We start from the raw sequence: 20,800 nt of genomic DNA, 5'->3' as shown, positions 1-20,800 counted from the left end.
CAACAGAATGCAAGAAAATATCAGAGACTGGCATGGTGGTGCACAACTTTAATCCCAGCACTCGGGAGGCAGCGGTAGGAGGGACCAAGTAGGCTTTACCCCAGAGATGCAGGGAAGGTTCAGCATACGCAAATCAATAAATGTAATACATTATATAAATGGACTGAAGGACAAAAATCACATGATCATCTCATTAGATGCAGAGAAAGCATTTGATAAAATCCAACATCCCTTCATGATAAAAGTCCTACAGAGACTAGGAATAGAAGGAACATATCTCAACATAATAAAGGCTATCTTGACAAGCCTACAGTCAACATATTACTAAATGGGGAAAAACTAGGAGCTTTTCCACTAAAATCAGGGACAAGACAAGAGTAACCACTGTCCCCACTTTTACTTAATATAGTACTAGAAACCTTGGCCATAGCAATAAGGCAAGAGACACGCATAAAAGGGATACAAATCGGAAAGGAAGAGATCAAGTTATCATTATTTGCAGATGACATGATTCTATACATAAAGGACTGTTAAAGACTCTACCAGCAAACTGTTAGAGATGATGAACACCTATCGCCATGTAACAGAATACAAAATAAATGCACAGAAATCAGTAGCCTTCCTATATGCTAAACAACAAGCATACAGCAGATGAAATCAGAGAATCACTCCCATTCACTACTGCATCAAAACAAAAAAAGTACCTTGAATAAACCTAACCAAGGAAGTGAAGGATCTCTACAATAAAAACTTTAAACAATCAAGTGACAACTTACAGAAGACACTAGAAAATTGAAAAAAATCCCTTGTTCTGGATCAGAAGAATCAATATTCTGAAAATGGCAATCTTACCAAAAACAATCTACACATTTAATGCAATTCCCATCAAAATTCCAATGGCATTCTTCATGGAAATAGACCAATCCAAAAATTCATTTGGAATCACAAAAAAAAAAAAAAAACCCTCAAATATCTAAAAGAATACTGAGCAACAAAACAGCATGGTACAAAATAGAAGACCCAGATGTAAGTCTGGGTAGCTATAGCCACCTGATATTTCACAAAAATGCCAAAAACACTCACTGGAGAAAAGGCAGCCTCTTCAGCACCAAATGGTGCTGAGAAAACTGGGTATGTATCCGTAGAAGGATGAAATTAAGATTCTTCTCTCTCTCCATGCACAAGAATTAAGTCCAAATGGATTAAAGACCTTAATATCAGAATTGAAACTCTGAAACTGCTAGAAGAAAGCCTTCAACATATTGGTCTTGTCAAAGACTTTCTAAATATAACACCAATTGCTCAGACAATAAAACCACAGATTAACTGCTGGGATCTCATGAAATTACACAGATTTTGTATGGCAAAGGACACTGTGAATAAAGCAAAGAGGCAACCTGCAGAATGGAAAAAAATCTTTGCCAGCTATATATCTGATAGAGGATTAATATCTAGATATACAAAGAACTCAAAAAATAAATAATAAGGTATCAAACAAGCCAATTAAAAAATGAGCTATGGAAAGAAATGGAAGAAATACAGATGGCATATAAGCACCTAAAAAAATGTTCTACATCCCTAGTCATCAGAGAAATGCAGATTATAACTATGTTGAGATCCATCTCACTCCTGTCAGATTGGCTACCATCATGAAAACAAATGACCATATATGCTGGCAGGGATGTGGAAAAAGAGGAACGCTTCTACACTGTTGGTGGGAATGTTATCTGGTCCAGCCATGTGGAAATCAGTGTGGAGGTTCCTAAGACACCTAAAAATAGATCTACCATATGACCCAGCTATAGCACTCCTAGGCATATATCTTAAGGACTCATCTCGTTACCTTAAGAAATACTTGTTCAACCATGTTTATTGCAACTCAATTCACAATACCTGGGAAATGGAGCCAACCTAGATGTCCCTCAACTGATGAGTGGATAATGAAGATATGGCACATTTGTGCAATGGAGTTCTACTCAGCGATGAAGGAAAATTAAGTTATGAAATTCGCAGGAAAATGGATGGAGCTAGAAAAGATTATACTAAGTGAGGTAACCCAGGCCCAGAAATCCAAACGTCGCATGTTCTCTCTCATATGTGGATTCTAGCTATAGATGACTGGACTTCTGTGTCAGTAGGAAGATAACTCAGTAGCAAAGGCCAGTAAGCTAGAAAAAAAAGATAGCAACAGAAGAGAAAGGAATACAGGTGGGTACTTAATAGGATGGTATTGTATATAAGTAAGTAGAATAGATTAATGGGGGTGAAAAGGCCCAAGTGAGGTCAGGGGAAGGGATTGAGTAAAGGAAAGGTAGAGGGAGGGCTAATCAAAATCTAAGAGAATATAAATAAATCACAGGGAAACCTACTTTTTTAGACAATGGAACACTCAGGAGCCGTAGACTGTTGCTAGAAAATTTTCAGTGTCAGGGATGGGATATCTTCCAGGGAGTTGTTGGCCACGGAGTTCCCTGATGCCCGAAAAACATTATAGGCCATTGCTGAGGCCCTTGGTTTCCCACCAGGAATAGATGGCAAGACCCTACTGCTGAAGACTCCACATACTTGGGCTGCAAGGACCCTGAGAAATCCTGCTGGAACTGAGCTGATGACCTCCTCCATGTAGAAAAGCTGACAGAAAGCTGGAAGAAGCCATTCTGCATGCAGCTCAATGGGAGAGGGGAGAAATCACCCGTGAAGATATTCAACAGTGGACACTGCAAATCTTAAATTTTGCTAGCCAGGCCCAATGAGGCAACAGGTGCAATAGTGGCATGTCTGTCATGGTGGAAACCAACTGCCCTCTAATTGGATAGGAGGTCTGCTCCATCAAAGGGAATATATCCCTGATACTGAAAACTTAAAACAAGGGTAGTCATGAGCCTTAGGGGTATAACATCTGTTGCTATCTGGCTAAATGTATATACTATGTTTACCAAGCTACCCAGTAAGCACTTCTCTTAATGTTCATGCCTATATATTAATGCTACTCTCACTTTTGGTAGAGAACCTTCTCTTTTCAGATGTCAGTGACCTCGGGATTACTCAGAAGGCACCATGGTGCTGAGAAGTGACAGAGGAGTGCTCAGCATTGTAATATCTCTATCACACCTTCCAAGGCTCAGGGTCCATTGCAGAAGAGGTGGCTGAAAGAATGTAAGAGCCAAAGGAAAGGTAGGACTCCTTAGAATGTGCTTCCCCCAGATACAAAATGGCCTGGATATCCATGACCTCACAGTTCCTAATACTGCCAACACAATAGGAGGAAAGGATCATGACCTCAAAATAAAAGAGACTGACTGAGATGAGAAGGGGATATGATGGAGAATGGAGTTTTAAAGGGGAAAGTGGGGCGAGGGAGGGCATTACCATGGGATATTGTTTATAATCATGGAAGTTAATAAAAAACAAACAAACAAACAAAAAAGAACTACAAAAAAAAGTGAAAGAGAGAGAGATGGAGAGGGGAAGGGGATATGATGGAGAGTGGAGGTGCAAAGGGGAAAGGGTGGGGGAATTACCATGGTTTATTGTCTATACCTGTGGAAGTTGTTAATAAAAAATACTTAAAAATAAATAAATGAAATGAAATTTTAAAAAAGAAAGTTTACTATTAAAAATAAGGCAAAGCCAGGCGTGGTGGTGCATGCCTTTAATCCCAGCACTCAGGAGGCAGAGGTAGGAGGATTGCCATAAGTTGGAGGCCACCCTGAGACTCCATAGTGAATTCTAGGTCAGCCTGGGCTGGAGTAAGATCCTACCGAGAAAAAAAAAAAAAAACACATAAAAATGGCAAAATGGGCTGGAGAGATGACTTGGTGGTTAAGGTACTTGCCTGCAAAGCCAAAGGACCCAGGTTTGATTCCCCAGGACCCATTTAAGCCAGATGCACAAGGTGGCACATGCATCTAGAGTTCATTTGCATTGGCTAAGGCCCTGATATGCCCATTCTCTCTCCCTCTCTCTCTCTCTCTCTCTCTCTCTCTCTCTCTCTCTCTCTCTCTCCCTCTCTCTCTCTCTGTCTCTCAAACAAACAAATTAGTTTTTAAGAGAGAAATTTTACAATTTAACATAACATTTTCTCCAACATTTAAAATAGTTTTAGGGCTGGCAAGATGACTTAGTGGTTAAGGTGCTTGCCTGTGAAGCATAAGGACCCAGGCTCAATTTACAGTACCTACATCAGCCAGATGTACAAGGTGGTGTATGCAAACGAAGTTCATTTGTAGTGGCTATAAGCCCTGGTGTGCCCATTCTTATTCACCCATGCATGCACATGTTCTCTCTCTCTTTCTCCCCCCCCTCCTCACATCTCTCTCAAATAAATAAATAAAATATATTTTTTAAGTTATAATGTAGAGGGTATAGCTCAGTAGCTGAAATCAAGGTCCTATGTTCTAGCCCCAGCAGCATCATTAAAAAGAGGTTTAAGGGGCTGGAGAGATGGCTTAGCAGATAAGTCACTTGCCTCCAATGCCTAGGAACCCAGGTTCAATTCCCCAGAACCCATGTAAGTTAGGTGCACAAGGTGGTCATGCATCTGGAGTTCATTTGCAATGGCTAGAGGTCCTGGTGTGCCCATTCTTCCCCCCCCCGCCATAAATAAAAATAAATTATTTAAAAGGTTTAAAATATTCACCTTTGTACATTATTCTATTTAAAATATTTTAAAATTTGAGAAAGAAAGATGTGATACTGAGAATTCAGATAATCAGAGCTCCTCTAAGTTTCTACAATGAACAGATGTAACCCAGAAAGTTCCATGGTTAACAAGCTACACAAAATGAAAGGCAAAACTATTCACCTGGAAAATCAGGGTGAGACAGCTGTTGAAGGATGACGGGTAGATTCTGGGTGGGGAACTCAATAAATCTTTACTTGGTATTTTTAAAGGTCAAAGAGTTCTTGGCCGATAAAAGAACACTATTGATGATTCAAAATAGACTATTCATTTTCAAAACATGAAGGTTCTTCTCCAAAGGACACACAGAATAACTCAGTATGAACAGAGTGGCACTATGCAGCCCAGCACTGATTCAGCCAGGCTGCTGTCATGCACTTTACCACAACCTTCTAAGGATTTAGTCACTGAACAGATATTTGGTTGGTTCCCTCCCATGAGCCATCGTGAGTAAGAGCTATGGCTCCTGCCCTGACAGAGCACAAGGGCTATCGAGGAAGATAAACAAGTGTTCTCCAGCACAATAAGGACTCCAACAAGGAAGCACAGGGTCCCTGGTCCTTCACCATTCCAAACATCATCCACTGAGTTAATTATCGCCAGCTCCTGTTCTATAAGTGCTGCAGGGGAGGGAACTGAGGCACAGAAAGGTGACTGCAGGGCTTTCACAGGTCGACTCTGACACTGGGCAATCACTACATAGACTGTTCTTAACCACCAGCCACAGCTTTACACCTACTACCCCATAAATCCTTAAGACAACTGTGAAACCATACTCTTATACCCATTGCAGAGATTATACAAGGAGGCACAAAGAAGTTCCTTAACTTCTAGGATAGAACTAGGAATGTGGTTCAGTCCTAGAGAGCCTACCTAGCATAGTCAAAGACCCTGGGTTTGATTCCTAGTACACAATAAATTAAAAATAAAAACAGAAGGATACAGAGAAGACAAGAAGCTCTGAAAAGATCAAGTATATAAAAAAAGACTCTGAAATTGGTGCTATCTTCTAAGATCTGATGGATGAATTGGAAATGTGATGCTAAACAGAAAAAGAGGTGGAGAAGGCAGCACAAAGTGGTGTGACCAGGAGAGAAACTCCCTGCAGCTCAGGTGTGCAGCTGCCCAAGTCTGAGAACAAGCTAAGAAACCATTGGTCCTCTAGAAGCAGTAGATCCCTGGGGGAGGTGGCCAACTCAACCCACTGCAGAGAGCTCAGCAACTGAGGCACTTGCTTGCAAAGCCAAAGGCCCAGGTTCAATTGCCCAGAACCCAAATAAAGCCAGATGGATTGTCATACCTATCCATTCATATTTTCTCTCAACTTGCAAATAAATAAACAAATAAATATAAAAAAGAGAGTAAAAGAAAGAAAATCCTTTACCCGGACATGATGGCACATAACTTTAATACCAGCACTCGGGAGGCAGAGGCAGGAGGATTGCTGTGAGTTCAAGGCTAGCCTGGGACTACAGAATGAGTTCCAGGTCAGCCTTAGCTTGAGTGACACCCTACCTCAGGGGAAAAAATAAAAATCTATCACACAGGTATTAAGTCCTGAGAAAGTGACAGACACAGGTAAAAGAAATATTGTAGGACTGGAGAGATGGCTTAGCAGTTAAGGCACTTGCCTGCAAAGCCAAAGGACCCAGGTTCGATTGCCCAGGACCCACGTAAGCCAAGGGATACATGCATCTGGAGTTCATTTGCAGTGGCTGGAAGCCTGGTGCAGCCATCCCCTCTCTCTCCCTCCCTACCTGCCTATCTCCCTCTCTCAAATAAATAAAATTTAAAAAAGAAATATTGCAGAGTCCACAAAAAATTTCCTAAAAGTAATGAAAGATACTAACCCACAGATCTAACAAAATGTTCAGAGAACCCCAAGTCAGGTAAATATAAAGAAAAACACAGCCGGGTGTGGTGGCATACATTTTTCAATCCCAGCACCTGGGAAGTAAAGGTAGTTCGAGGCCACCCTGAGACTACACAGTGAATTCCAGGTCAGCCCGAGCTAGAGCGAGACCCTATGTTGAAAAAACAACAAAAAAAAAAAAAAAGAAAGCAAGAAAGAAGGAAATAAAATTGTTTGAAAACAAGGGAAAGGGTAAGTCTTAAAGCAGACAGGAGGAAAATGTGCCTGATATACAGGGAGCAAAAATGATGACTGACTTGTAATCATCAGTAACACTAAGGCCATCGGATAATAGAATGGCGTCTTTTTTTTTTTTTTTGAGGTAGGGTTTCACTCTAGGCCTGGTTGATCTGAAATTCGCTAGGTGGTCTTAGGGTGGCCTTGAACTCATGGCAATCCTCCCACCTCCCGAATGCTTGGATTAAAGGCATGAGCCACCATGCCCGGCTAGAATGACACCTTTAAAGTACTGGAGGAGGGTACATTTTTGGAGAAACATAAGCCAAAAGAACTCTTATCCAGGAAGAAAGTGACATGGAAGCTGAAGAGAAGAAGCCAGGCAGGAAACATTGACCACTCTGGGTTCAAAAGCTCATAAGCTTTTGAACTTTGATGAGCCAGACCTTTCTATAGGCCTGCTCAAAGGAAGACGGAAAGGCTGTGCCCAGATTCTATGGCAAAAGCACCAGAGAAGGGAAGAATGAGAAGAAAACAGAATGCTCATTCTAAAGTGGGTATTCATAAATAATTTCTTTTATTTAAAAAAAAAAAAGAGCTAGAGAAGGCTGGAGAGATGGCTTAGCTATTAAGGTGTTTGCCTGCAAAGCCAAAGGATCCTGATTTACCGCTCCAGGACCCACATAAGCCAGATACACTAGGGGGCACATGCATCTGGAGTTCATTTACAGTGACTGGAGGCCCTGGTTTACCCATTTTCTCTCCCTCTCTCTCCAATAAATAAATAAAGATACATTTAAAAAAGTGGGGGCTAGAGAAAGCCTGGCATTATGTACACCTTTAATCCCAGCACTCAGGAGGCAGAGGTAGGAGGATCACCATGAGTTCGAGGTCACCCTGAGACTACATAGTGAATTCCAGGTCAGCCTGGGCTAGAGTGAAACCCTACCTCAAAAAAGGAGGGGTGCAGGCCGGAGAGATGGCTCAGCGGTTAAGACGCTTGCCTGCCAAGCCCAAGGACTCCTGTTCGAATCCTCCAGATCCCACATATATCCAGACATCAAAAGTGATTCAAGCCTCGAAAAAAAACAAGGAAAAAAAGTGATGCTAAGGTGCAATGTGCCCACACGCATCTGGAGTTCGTTTGCGGGGGCCAAAAGGCCCTGGCGTGCCCATTCTCTCTTCTCCCTCTCTCTGTGTGTCTAAATAAATAAATAATTTTTTTTAAAAAAGGAGGGGTGTAATAAAGGCTATTTATGACAAGCCTACAGCCAACATATTACTAAATGGGGAAAAACTGGAAGCTTTTCCACTAAAATCAGGAACAAGACAAGAGTGTCCACTGTCCCCACTCTTATTTAATATAGTTTGGAAGTCTTAAGCCATAGCAGTAAAGCAAGAGACAGACATAAAAGGGATACAAATTGGAAAGGAAGAGATCAAGTTATCATTATTTGCAGATGACATGATTCTATACATAAAGGACCCTAAAGACTACTAGCAAACTGTTAGAGCTGATCAAAACCTACAGCCATGTAGCAGGATACAAAATAAATACACAGAAGTCAGTAGCCTTCATATATGCTAACAACAAACACACAAAGGATGAAATCAGAGAATCACTCCCATTCACAATTGCATCAAAAAAAAATAAAGTACCTTGGAATAAACCTAACCAAGGAAGTAAAAAATCTCTACAATGAGAACTTTAAAACACTCATGTGAGAAATTGCAGAAGACACTATAAAGTAGAGAAACATCCCTTGTTCCTGGATTGGAAGAATCAATATTGTGAAAATGGCAATCTTACCTAAAGCAATCTACATATTTAATGCAATCCCTGTCAAAATTCCAAAGGCATTCTTCATGGAAATAAAAAAAAATATATAAAAAAAATTCATTTGGAATCACAAAAACCCTCGAATATCTAAAATAATACTGAGCAACAAAAATAAGGCTGGTGGTATCACCATACCTGATTTTAACCTATACTACAGAGCCATAGTAACAAAAACAGCATGGTACTGGCACAAAAACAGACATGTAGATCAGTGGAACAGAATAGAGGACCCAGATGTAAGCCCAAGTAGCTATAGCCACCTAATATTCAATAAAAATGCCCAAACTATTCATTGGAGAAAAGACAGCCTCTTCAGCAAATGGTGTTGGGAAAACTGGATATATATCTGCAGAAGGATGAAAATAGATTCTTCTCTCTCGCCATGCACAAGAATTAAGTCCAAATGGATTAAAGACCTTAACATCAGACCTGAAACTCTGAAACTGCTAGAGGAAAAAGTAGGGGAAACCCTTCAACATATTGGTCTTGGCAAAGACTTTCTGAATACAATCCCAATTGCTCAGGCAATAAAACCACAGATTAATCACTGAGACCTCATGAAATTACAAAGATTTTGCACTACAAAGGACACAGTGAAAAAAGCAAAGAGGCAACCTACAGAATGGGAAAAAATCTTCACCAGCTATATATCTGATAGAGGATTAATATCTAGGATATACAAAGAACTCAAAAAGTTAAATAATAAGGAATCAAACAAGCCAATCAAAAAATGGGCTATGGAGCTAAATAGAGCATTCTCAAAGGAAGAAATATGAATGGCATATAAGCATCTAAAAAAATGTTCTATGTCACTAGTCATCAGGGAAATCAGACTAAAACTACGTTGAGATTCCATCTCACTCCTGTCAGATTGGCCACCATCATGAAAACAAATGATCATAAATGTTGGCGGGGATGTGGAAAAAGAGGAACCTAAAGATTGATCTACCATATGACCCAGCTATAACACTCCTAGGCATATATCCAGAGGACTCATCTCATTTCCTTAGAAGTACGTGCTCAACCATGTTTATTGCTGCTCAATTTATAATAGGTGGGAAATGGAACCAGCCTAGATGTCCCTCAACTGATGAGTGGATAATGAAGATGTGGCACATTTATACAATGGAGTTCTACTCAGCGGTAAAGAAAAATGAAGTTATGAAATTTGCAGGAAAATGGATGGACCTGGAAAGGATTATACTAAGTCAGGTAACCCAGGCCCAGAAAGCCAAGCGCCACATGTTCTCTCTCATATGTGGATCCTAGCTACAGATGATTAGGCTTCTGTGTGAGAAGGAAAATACTTGGTAGCAAAGGCCAGTAAGTTAAAAAGGAGACATAAAGGGAAGAGAAAGGAAGGGAGGAGGGTACTTAATAGGTTGATATTGTATATATGTAAGTACAATGATTGAGATGGGGAGGTAATATGATGTAGAATGGAATTTCAAAGGGGAAAGTGTGTGGGGGGGGAGGGAGGGAATTACCATGGGATATTTTTTTATAATCATGGAAAATGTTAATAAAAATTTTAATATTAAAAAAAAAGTTAAAAATTATAAAAAAAAAAAAGGAAGGGTGGCTAGATAGATAATAGTTAAGGCGCTTACCTGCAAAGCCTACGGACCCAGGTTTGATTTCCCAGAACTCACATAGCTCAGATGCACATGGTGGCTCATGCATCTGGAATTCATTTGCAGTGATTAGAGGTCCTAGTTTACCCATTCTCTCTCTTTCTTTGTCTCTCCTTCTCATTCTAATAAAAATAATAATAAATTTAACTGGGCATTTTGGCTGTCATTTCTGACATCACATTTTCAACCTCACAAAATGAGAAGATTAGGAGTAATGAATGAGCTAGGGCTGGGGAGATGGATCAGTGGTTAAAGGCACTTGCTTGCAGAGCCTGATGGCCCAGGTTTGATTGTCTAGTACCTATTTATAAAGACAGATGCACAACATGGCTTGAGCATCTGGAATTCATTTGTAATAGCAACAGGCCCCTGGAGTGCCCATATTCATTCTCTCTCCTCAATCTCGCAAATAAATAAATTATTCTTAAGGAATAATGGCTAGAAGGAAGACTTAGCAGTTAAGGTGTTTGCCTGCAAAGCCAAAGGACCCAGGTTAAATTCCCCAGGACCCACGTTAGCCAGATGCACAAAGGGGCGCATGCATCTGGAGTTTGTTTGCAGTGGCTGGAGGCCCTGGCTCACCCATTCATATTCATTCATTCTCTTTCTCTCTCTCTCTCTGTCAAATAAATAAATATAAATATTTTTTTAAAGGAATAATGGGGCTGGACCCAGGTTTGATCCCCTAGGACCCACACAGGCCACATGCACAAGGTAGTGCATGCATCTAGAGTTTGTTTGCAACAACTGAAAACTCTAATACACCCATTCTTTCCCTCTCTCTCTCAAGTAAATTTAAAAAAAAAAATGAATAATGGAGCCAGCATGGTGGCTCACACCTTTAATCCCAGCACTCGGGAGGCAGAGGTAGGAAGATTGCTATGAGTTTGAGGCCCCCCTGAGACCGCATAGTAAATTCCTGATCAGCCTGAGCTAGAGTGAAACCATACCTCAAAACACTAAAAATACAGAAAGAAATAATGGTGCATGCCTTTAATCTCAGCATTCAGGAGGCAGTGGTAGGAGAATCACCCTAAATTAGAGGTCAGCCTGAAACTACATAGTGAATTCATGTCAGTCTGGGCTACAGCAAGACCTTACCTCAAAACAAAAATGGGCTGGAGAGATGGCTTAGCAATTAAGATGCTTGCCTGCAAAGCCAAAGGACCCAGAATGGATTGACCAGACCCAGGTAAACCAGATACACAAGGTGGTACATGTATCTGGAGTTCATCTGCACTGGCTGGAGGCCCTGGTGCATCCATTTTCTTTCTCTCTACCTGCCTCTTTCTCTCCCTCTCAAATAAATAAATAAATAAAAATATTGCCAGGCGTAATGGTATACACCTTTAATCCCAGCACTTGGGAGGCAGGGGTAGGAATGCCATGAATTTGAGGCCACCCTGAGATTACACAATGAATTCCAGGTCAGCCTAATCTAGAGCAAGATCCTACCTGGAAAAACCAAAAATAAATAAAAAATAAAATAAAATAATAAAATAAAAATATTGGGCTTCATGTTAGCCAGATGTACAGGGACACATGCATCTGGAGTTTGTTTGCAGTGGCTAGAAGTCCCAGCATGCCCATTCTCTCTCTACATGTCTCTCTTCTATCTCTCTTTCTGCTTGCAAATAAATAAAAATTATATACAGATACAGTTATTTGTCTAGGAGCCAGACCTATAACGTGCGCCCCCTTGTGCATCTGGCTAACGTGGGACTTGGGGAACCGAGCCTCGAACCTGGGTCCTTAGGCTTCACAGGCAAGCGCTTAACCGCTAAGCCATCTCTCCAGCCCCCTATAACAATATTCTTGGCACTGATTTTCCACACATAAATCAAGTATCTAACTTCATACCTTTCCTTATTTCATTTTTACTCTTTTGTATGGTACCAAGGCTCCTTTAATCTCCTGGCTTCTTCTGGTACTCCCTTGCAGAGCAGAAGCCTGGCTGATCTTCTGGGGCCCATACAGAAAGGCTGAAATGCTTTAAGAGAAAAGGATGAGGGGTTTGTTTGTTTGTTTTCCCTGAGTATTACATCTTGCATTGTAAAGTTTATGAGAGTTTGGGGATTGTCCAAGTCTGGATCTGACTTTCATAAAATATGATAACTGTTAAACATTCTCTTTCTCCTGTCCTACAAAAGTGTGTACCCCTTGCTCTGTGACATGGGAGGGTATGACAAGCTCTAGGCAATGTCACAAGCTCCAAGCATCTGTGTAACAGAGCAAGTGTGACTATGAAACCAAGTGTTACCCTTGGCAAAGGGGAGTAAATTTCCCAGTGTCCTGAGGGTTTGTTAAACATCACAACTCCTGTGAACTTTTTACTTTTTGAAAATGCCCTGCCTTTCAAGGAAAGGGCTCCTGGATTCTCCCAACTCTCCACTCCAATTTCATCCTCGGAAACATCCCTTGATGGCAGCCCTCCAGGTGAGTTCTCTATACATGGTAATTCAATCCTGATGAACAACAGTCCCCAATTTCACATGAATTGTTTGGAAATCTCCACAACATCAAATATTTTGTTAAAAGTCTAAAATGAAATAAGCATGGCTGTTTTGTTGTTTTGTTGTTGTGCTGTGCTTCAGAGAGATTTACTCTAAATACGAGTTAACAGGCAGATGATTGGTTTGTGACTACAGTATCTCTTCTGAGATGGAAAAAAAAAAAAAAAAGCAATACAAATGCTTCCCCAAAGGATATGAGCCAGGCACAGAGCAGCGTGGGACCACGAAATGGGTGCACTTGGGGGAAGGCTTATCACATATTGGATTGACAAGGAGGACTTTGGAGAGCACACGTGCCTCAAACAGAGAAGGCACAATGCTTCAGGAATGAGACCAGGGAATTGCCTGTATGTGATAGTTTTCAAATTACTCAGGCATTAAGAGAGTAGGAACATGAAATACAAATATTGCAGGAATCAAGAGGAGAAAACATGGCACGAAACACATCATGTGGAGGACTGGGAGTTGTCCTCTAGGGTCAGATTTAGGGTATTTTGCTCCTCTTGGAGGAGGGTGGGTTCACATACTTCTGTTTACACTTCTGCACATCTTGCCATTTTGCACATCTTGCACACATAACCAGTGCAAACAAACTTCTGACATATGTGCCACCTTGTGCATCTGGCTTTACATGGGGAGTGGAGAATCAAACCTGTGCCCTTAGGCTTTGCAGGCAAGCGCCTTAGCTGCTGAGCCATCTCTCCAACCCTGTAAATATAAATATATGCAATATATATGCACACACACACATATATATAGGACTGACCGGACGTGAGGGCACATGCCTTTAATCCTAGCAGTTGGGAAGCAGAGGTAAGAAAATCACTGTGAGTTTGAGGCCACCCTGAGACTATATAGTGAATTCCAGGTCAGCCTGGACTAGAGTGAAACTCTAAGTCGAAAAACCAAAAAAACAAAAAAATTATATATATATGGCTGGAGATATGGCTCAGCGGTTAAGGCACTTGCCTGCAAAGCCTAATGACCCAAGTTTGATTCCCCAGTACCCATGTAAAGACAGATGCACAGTGGTGCATACATCTGGAGTTTGTCTGCAGTGGCTGGAGACCCTGGTGCACCATACTCCCACCACTCCCCATCTCTATCTGTCTCTGCTTACAAATAAAATTATGAAAAGAAAAATAAAAATAATTTTTAAACAAAATAGAATAATGAACTAGTTTGAAGATTTTATCCACCTCAGGAAAGTATGACTGAAAAGACGGTCAATTCAACTACCACAACTAACTTCCACAGTGTGAGATATGGGGCGATATGGGCTTCAAGCTGCTGGGTTCTTTAGCTGCTATCCAACTTGGCATCACTCATACTTGGGTCTAGGTAATTCCTTCCTGTGGGGGCTGACCTGAGCACTGTGGAATATTTGACAGCATCCTGGCCTCTACCCACACAGAAACAAGTGACAATGTGTTCTATTCTCTCCTTTCTCCACAGTTGTAACAAGCAAACATGTTGGCAGGCATTTCCAAATGTTCCTGAGAGCAAGGGGAGCAACACTGTCCCAAGTTAAGAACTGTGTGACTAAAAGAATCTTTTCAGGTGCCAGAAAGGAAGAGCCTCTTGATATCAGGAAGATTTGTGTGCGGCTCAGCATGACTTACTAAAATTAACTTGGTCAGAGGTTCCTTTAACACTACAGTGGCCTGGTAAATAACTTTTTGTTTTATTAGGCTGTTTCTGATTATGTAAATCAGGGAGTCCGGTATCCTGGAAATGAAAACACTTACTGCGGCTGGAGAGATGGCTCATGGGTAAGGTGTTTAACTGCAAAGCCTAATGACCCAAGTTCGATTCTCCAGTACCCACATAAAGGCAAATGCACAAAGTGGCTCATACATCTGGAGTTTGTTTGCAACAGCTAGAGCACTGGCATGGCCATTCTCTCCCCGCCCCCCCCCAACCTCGGCAAATAAATATTTTAAGAGAAAGAAAGAAAGCAGGCAGGCAGACAGGCAGGCAGGCAAGTATTTGCTGTCATTTCTTCCCCCACACAAGTTCCTCTTTAGTTCCCTGAGACTTCGTTCTGAGTGGATAGAATGGGATAGTTTTTAATTTCCACTCAGCCACCAGCTTCTCTTTAAGAAATGGATATAGCACTGGAGAGATGACTTAGCAGTTAAAGCTCTTGCCTTCGAAGCCTAAGGACCTAGGTTTGATTCCCCAGAACCCATGTAAAGCCAGATGCACAAGGTAACACATACATCTGGAGTTCACTTGCAGTGGCTAAAGGCCCTGGCATACCCATTCTCTCTCTCTCATAAATAAATATTAAAAAAAAAAAAGAAATGAAAGGAGAAAGTGTGTGGGGGGGAATTAACATGGGATTTTTTATAATCATGGAAAATGCTAATAAAAAATTTAAAAAAGAAATGGATGTAATGGCTTTTCTGGAGATTTGTCTTACATTCTACTATACCATTCTGGACAATGAGCAACACATAAAGCTGTATTTGTTGGGCTGGAACAATAGCTTAGCAGTTAGGGCACTTGCCTATGAAGCCTAAGGACCTAGGTTTGATTCCCCAGTACCCAAATAAGCCAGATACACAAGGCAGCACATGTGTCTGAAGTGTGTTTGCATTTGGCAAACCCATTCTCTAGTTGCCTCTTCCCTTCCCCCTCCTCCCTCTCAAATAAATAAAGAAAATATTTTAAAAACTGTATTTGTTTTCCTTGTTCACTGACCCACTTAATAGGCACACCTGGGGCTTTTTCTAAATGGCTTCCACTACTTTTATTTTTTATTTGTATGACTTAAAAAATGTCTTTTACAACATTCAATGAATTGTAATGGGGGAAGCAAAAAAAAACCAGTGTTCAGTCAACCATTTTAAACTGTGCCCCAGATCCTCTCCTCAGTAGGGACCTTTCCTACTACTAACAGTTTCCAGAACCTACCACTGGTGACAACACTTCAAGCTGAGATGCTATAATAAGTTATTATGATAGTTGTACTCCTAAAACTTTTTCAAAAATCAATTTGCAGGGCTAAGGACGTGGCGCAATGGATACAGTGCTTGCCACACAAGTGTGAGTGCCTACATTCAGATCTTCAGAGCCTACAGAAAAGCTGGAGGCTGTGGTGGTCTTCCATAATCCCAGTGAGCCTAGGAGAGGAAGAGACAGGAGAATTTCCTGGAAGCTGTATCACAGACCAGCTCGCCTGGTGAACAGAGCCGTTAGCAATGAGACACCGATGAAGGGAAAGGTGAAGACCTACCTCCAGACATATGCCATGGCACACACACGTTCTCCTGTTCTCTTTTTTTAAACTTTTTTGTTTATTTATATTTATTTATCTGAGAACGACAGAGAGAGAGAGAGAGAGAGAATGGGCGCGCCAGGGCTTCCAGTCACTGCAAATGAACTCCAGATGCATGTACCCCTTTGTGCATTTGGATAACATGGGTCCTGGGGAATCGAGCCTCAAACTGGGGTCCTTAGGCTTCACAGGCAAGCGCTTAACTGCTAAGCCATCTCTCCAACCTCTGTTCTCTCTCTTATTCTCTCTCTACACACACACACAATCATACTCACATGATAAAAATTTCAAATTTTAAAGCCAATTAATATAATGGGTATGAGAGGGGGAAGGCAGAGGAGATAGACCATTTGGGCCTCTAGCTTTACTAGGAGAACCCAGCATTCTAGCACAATCTACGTGGATGCTGTTCAAACAGGGTATTAGTTTTCCATTACAAGCACAAGAACATTTTGGGACTTGTCTGCTTTTGGTAAGGTGCTGACTGGTCCTCAAGCATGATAAGCAGCAGCTCCACCACTGCACTGCCCGTCTCCCAACCCCAGAACTCTTACTAAGGAAAGTAGATGATAGAAAGACAGACAGCCAGACAGATATAGATGTAGATATAGACACATCCTCTGCCACCCTCAGACCTGAAGATAGAACCAAAAACTATCCATAAACTGTGCCTGGAAGATTACTCCCCCCAGTCGCAGAAAAACAGTCAGCCCTGTCTACCAGAGCCTGGAGCAAAGCCCAGGCCACTGCCTCAGACCTAAGCAACTAGGAGCAGATACGTAATATCTGTGCTTCTACTTGCTTAGAAAATGAAGATATTAGGAATATCTAGCCCAGCATGACAGCACATGCCTTTAACCCTAGCACTAGAGAAGCAGGTAGGAAGATCACGGTGAGTTCAAGGTCAGCCTGAGAGACTAATTCCAGGTCAGGTTAGCCTGGGCTAAAGCAATATCCTACCTAGAAAAACCAAAAAAAAAAAAAAAAAAAAAAGGAATATCTAATTTACAAAACTGAAAAAAAATAGATATATTGATAATGTGCTAATTCCTTTAAAAAAAAAAAAAGGAGGGCTGGAGAGATGGCTTAGCCATTAAGGTGCTTGCTGACTAAGCCCAAGGACCCATATTCAATTCCCCAGTACCCACATAAAGCCAGATGCACAAAGTAGCCCATGTGCCTGGAGTGCATCTGCAGCAGCTGAAAGCCCTGGCATGCCCATTATCTCTCTCTCTCTTTATGCCTTTCTCTCTCAAGTAAATAATAAAATTTTGAAACTTTAAAAAACATGTTTGTTCTTGATTTTGTTTACCTACATCTTGCTGTGATACAGGAATTAAGAGTTCAGCTAAAGAGATTGCATAGTGCTTAAGGCGCATGCCTGTGAAGCCTAAAGACCCCAGTTCAATTCTCCAGGTCCCATGTAAGCCAGATGCACATGATGGCGCATGCATCTGGAGTTCATTTGCAGTGGCTGGAGGCCCTGGCACACCCATTCTCATTCTCGCTCTCTAATAAATAAAAATAATAAAATCTAAAGAAAAAAAAAGAGCCCTGGGCCAGATAGATGGCTTAGCAATTAAGGCGCTTGTCTGTGAGGCCTAAGGACTCACATGTTCAACTTTCCAGGTCCCACGTGAGTCAGCTGCACAGCGATGGAAGAGCGCAAGGCTGCACATGCGCACGAGAGGGTGCACACATCTGGAGTTCAATTGCAATAGCCGGAGGCGCTGGCATGCCAATTCTCTATCATTCTCCCCCCGCTGCCCCCGCTCTCTCTCTCTCTCTCTCTCTCTCTCTCTCTCCCTCTCTCTCTCTCTCTCTCTCTCACACACACACACACACACACACACACAAAGGCAATCTGTTGGGCTTGCCTCAAAAAAAAGAATCTCTACAATGAGAACTTTAAAACACTCAAGTGAGAAATTGCAGAAGACACTAGAAAGTGGAGAAACATCCCTTGTTCCTGGATTGAAAGAATCAATATTGTGAAAATGGCAATCTTACCAAAAGCAATCTACACATTTAATGCAATCCCTATCAAAATTCCAAAAGCATTCTTCATGGAAATAGAAAAAACAATCCAAAAATTCATTTGGAACCACAAAAAACCTTGAATATCTAAAATAATACTGAGCAACAAAAATAAGGCTGGTGGGATCACCATACCAGATTTTAACCTATACTACAGAGCCATAGTAACAAAAAGAGCGTGGTACTGGCACAAAAACAGACATGTAGATCAGTGGAACAGAAGAGAGGACCCAGATGTAAGCCCAAGTAGCTATAGCCACCTGATATTCGATAAAAATGCCAAAAATACTCAGTGGAGAAAAGACAGTCTCTTCAGCAAATGGTGTTGGGGAAACTGGATATATATCTGCAGAAGGATGAAAATAGATTCTTCTCTCTCACCATGCACAAGAATTAAGTCCAAATGGATTAAAGACCTTAACATCAGACCTGAAACTCTGAAACTGCTAGAGGAAAAAGTAGGAGACACTCTTCAACATATTGGTCTTGGCAAAGACTTTCTGAATACAACCCTGTGGTGGTTTGATTCAGGTGTCCCCCATAAACTTAGGTGCTCTGAATGTTAGGTTCCCAGCTGATGGATATTTGGGAATTAATGCCTCCTGGAGGGAGTGTATTGTTGGGGGCGGGCTTATGGGCTTTATAGCCAGTTTCCCCATGCCAGTGCTTGGCACACCCTCCTGTTGCTATGTCCACCTTATGTTAGCCAGAGGATGATGTCCACCCTCTGCTCATGCCATCGTTTTCCCCTGCCATCGTGGAGCTTCCCCTCGAGCCTGTAAGCCAAAATAAATCTCTTTTTCCCAGAAGCTGCTCTTGGTTGGGTGATTTCTACCAGCAATGCGAACTGGACTGCAACAAACCCCAATTGCTCAGGCAATAAAACCACAGATTAATCACTGGGACCTCATGAAATTACAAAGATTTTGCACTGCAAAGGACACAGTGAAAAAAGCAGAGGCAACCTACAGAATGGGAAAAAATCTTCGCCAGCTATATATCTGATAGATGATTAATATCTAAGATATACAAAGAACTCAAAAAGTTACATAATAAGGAATCAAACAAGCCAATCAAAAAATGGGCTATGGAGCTAAATAGAGCATTCTCAAAGGAAGAAATCAAATGTTCTACATCACTAGTCATCAGGGAAATCAGACTAAAACTACATTGAGATTCCATCTCACTCCTGTCAGATTGGCCACCATCATGAAAACAAATGATCATAAATGTTGGCGGGGATGTGGATAAAGAGGAACCTAAAGATTGATCTACCATATGACCCAGCTATAACACTCCTAGGCATATATCTGAAGGAATCATCTCATTTCCTTAGAAGTACGTGCTCAACCATGTTTATTGCTGCTTAATTTATAATAGCTGGGAAATGGAACCAGCCTAGATGTCCCTCAACTGATGAGTGGATAATGAAGATGTGGCACATTTATACAATGGAGTTCTACTCAGCGGTAAAGAAAAATGAAGTTATGAAATTTGCAGGAAAATGGATGGACCTGGAAAGGATTATACTAAGTCAGGTAACGCAGGCCCAGAAAGCCAAGCGCCACATGTTCTCCCTCCTATGTGGATCCTAGCCCCAGATGATTGGGCTTCTGCGTGAGAATGAAAATACTTAGTAGCAAAGGCCAGTAAGTTAAAAAGGAGACATAAAGGGAAGAGAAAGGAAGGGAGGAGGGTACTTAATAGGTTGATATTGTATATATGTAATTACAATGATTGTAATGGGGAGGTAATATGATGGAGAATGGAATTTCAAAGGGGAAAGTGTGGGGGGGGGGAGGGAGGGAATTACCATGGGATATTTTTTTATAATCATGGAAAATGCTAATAAAAATTTTTAAAAAATAGAATTATGAGTCCAGATTCAGAGGCTAGAAAGATAGCCTGGTGGTTAAAGTCACTTACATACAAAGCCTGCAGGCATGAGTTCAAAAGAACTCCAAAGACATGTTGGACTCTGTGCATCTGGTTTTACATGGGCACTGCAGTCTGTTGAAGTTCCAGATGTCTATGGTCACACTCAGCTGTTTGTGTAGGCCCTGGGATAAATCTACAATAGTCTCTCACAGCCTTCCTCAGGCCCTTACGTTTGCATGAGAAGTGCTCTTTAACCACTGAGCAGTCTGATACAAGACTCTTGACCTTGAGACAACATCTGGAGGACTTAAATACGGTAAAATGCTAAGTTCCAGAGATCTGTTGAAGAAGCCAGTGGACATACTCAGGATAGTTTGGCTACCTAGTTCCCAAGCATAACAGAGGCATCTGCAGCAGAGAGCAGAGCATACTATAACTGAGCATGCTGTAGCCACCAACACACACCAGCCACAAAGGAGAAAAAAGGCAAGAAACAGAGTCCCTACTGAAGGAAGGGAAGATGCTAGGGACATGAATAGAGCAAGTAAGTAGGGTGACCTACTGATAGCAGGATAGGTGAGGACAAGAGGTGACGAGAGGCAGGGATATCATATGGGTGGGAGAAGCCATCTGGATCCCTGCAAAACCCATTGTCAGTTGCTTTTTCCTATTTTTGTTTAATAATAAATATTGGTGTCACTTCTTTTCTACATTCTAGAAAAACTAACTTGAGATTTCAACTGGACTCATCAATTAAAATAGTATTGAATGGATGCCTATTCTAGGCTAGGCCCCATGGATACAAAAATAAGTTAAGTGGGATTGGAGGCCAAGATAGTGGCCAC

The 20,800-nt window shown here is 41.4% G+C and overlaps 1 protein-coding gene across 5 annotated transcripts in view; it reads right to left on the bottom strand.

The window, feature by feature from the left end:
- Arhgap17 (Rho GTPase activating protein 17) overlaps positions 1-20,800 on the bottom strand; it is a 156,527-nt gene that overhangs the window by 111,439 nt on the left and 24,288 nt on the right. The window lies entirely within an intron of this gene.

The sequence above is a fragment of the Jaculus jaculus genome, chromosome 12, assembly GCF_020740685.1.
Source record: "Jaculus jaculus isolate mJacJac1 chromosome 12, mJacJac1.mat.Y.cur, whole genome shotgun sequence".
In the NCBI taxonomy this organism is placed as follows: domain Eukaryota; kingdom Metazoa; phylum Chordata; class Mammalia; order Rodentia; family Dipodidae; genus Jaculus; species Jaculus jaculus.
The sequence above is the reverse complement of the archived record's forward strand: the minus strand, read 5'-3'. Positions and strand labels throughout refer to the sequence as shown.